Raw genomic sequence first — 2,196 nt, 5'->3', positions numbered from 1 at the left:
GAATTTATATCCCCTTTCCCAATTAACCGAATTATTAAACCAAAATTAATTAAAATTCAATTAGGGTTTCAAATTTTACGAATTGGGGAAAGGCAAAATTAGGGTTTATATTTATCAGAAAAATCTGAAAATTTTACTGTAAATGAAAAATATACCCCGAAACATTGTGTCAAATTTTCAAGCAATTCCGAGTAGTTTAGGTTGACCTTTTAATTTAATTACTGTCCGACACTTATAATTTTTAATGAAAAATTAACAAAAACGCCCAAAACACGACACTTCTAGGCATGTTTTTGCAATTCCGTTCTCATGAGTTGATCAAATTAGGGTTTTAAAACTCGAAAAACTAATATTTTTTATTTCGGACCTGATTATTACGCAATTCATTCAATAATTCGTAAAAATTCCGAAAATTCAACAAAAAATTCAAAATTTTCGACAGATGCATAAACAATAAATCATGCTAATTCATGCTTTGAATACATAAGGCTCATGATACCACTGTAGGGGAATACAGTTAAACATAATAACATGTGCGGAAAAAATCCCCAAAGCCAGGAAACATGTATAAAGCACAGATTTAGCAAACTTACATTCGAAGCGTGTTTTCCACAATAATCTGTCAACAAACACGAACTTAGAACTCCAGTTGTCGTTCCTCTACTTGGTTCTCCGACACGATCAGATCCGTCTTGATTATCGTAGCTTAAACAATCGATCAAGAGTTTGTGCTTTTGGGATGAACACACCTTGGAGGCACAGAGAGAATTAGGGTTCTCGGTTTTCTCCTAGGGTTGTGTGTATTGTGTTGTGATTAGTTGGAAAAGAGGTTAGAAGGTTATTTTCATAACCTTACTAACCGACCAAGCCTTGAGGCAAGGCCGGGTAGCAAGCCCCGCGCACCATCACACGGACACACACAACAAGCTGGGCCGTGGGCCGCGCTGCTGTTGCTGTGTCGTGGTCTCTGTACGAAAATACAGTTAAACATAATAACATGTGCGGAACAATCCCCAAAGCGAGGAAACATGTATAAAGCACAGATTAAGCAAACATACATTCGAAGCGTATTTTCCACAATAATCCATCAACGAACACGAACAAAGAACTCCACTTGTCGTTCCTCTACTTGGTTCACCGACACGATCAGATCCGTCTTGATAATCGTAGCTTAGACAATTGATCAAGATACTTTGCTTTTGGGAAGAACTCACTTTGGAGGCACAGAGAGAATTAGGGTTCTCTATGTCTCTAGGGTTTGAGTAATGAATTGTGTGTGTGTTGGAAACTAGGTTGTAAGGTTATATCATTAACCTTACTAACCGACAGGAAGAAGCAAGGTCGGCTAGCAAGCCGTGCGAGCCAAGCAACGGACACACGCCCGCGTGCCTAGCGACACACTGCAGGCCGAAGCCCACAGCGCGCGCGCCGAGCAGCTGGACCGTGGGCCTTGCTCGCTCGTCGCTGCTGTGCGCTCTTGCTTGCTGGTGCGTGCTCGCGCCCAATGGGCTTGCCTTGCTTGCTCGCGAACTTGCTGGCTCGTTGGGCCTTGCACGCTTACATGCTTGGCTCGACGGGCTGGCAACTCCGATGCCCTTCGTATTCGCGATTTAATATATTTCCGATATATTATTTATCGTTTCGTATACGACGAATCACCGTCGTACGATACGATTTATTCGTGTCGCCCAGCTTACGAATATTCGCGATACGATATACGATTTCGACAAAGGTCGTATCGTATAATACGTTTCCAACTAATTCCCGAAAAGCTATTAAATGAGTTTCCGATTCATTTAGTCCGGTGATTTGTTACGTGTCATTGGTGTGACCTTGTAGGTTCAGTCAAGAGTAAGTTGTGAGTTCAATATCCATTAGAACTCACTGATCGGAAGCATTGCTCCAGCTAGCTGTTCCGATCACTTGATATCACTGAATTAATTGTTCGCAATTAATCTGAACCTTGGTATTAGACTTAATGCACCTTGGGTGAAGGACATATTTCCTTCAATCTCCCACTTCTCATTCAGACAAGTGTGCATCCACATTCCTTTGTCACTTAGTGTTACTTACTGAACATAAGGTAAGATCCAAGCCATCCTTATTAGGTCCAGAATTGTTTCTCGGATTACAGAGTTCAACTGTCAAACTTTTGCAGAAGGTTAAGCCTAACCATTCTGAGCACGGCCATGCATT

This window comes from Spinacia oleracea, chromosome 4 (assembly GCF_020520425.1).
Source record: "Spinacia oleracea cultivar Varoflay chromosome 4, BTI_SOV_V1, whole genome shotgun sequence".
NCBI classification, from domain to species: domain Eukaryota; kingdom Viridiplantae; phylum Streptophyta; class Magnoliopsida; order Caryophyllales; family Amaranthaceae; genus Spinacia; species Spinacia oleracea.
The sequence above is the reverse complement of the archived record's forward strand: the minus strand, read 5'-3'. Positions refer to the sequence as shown.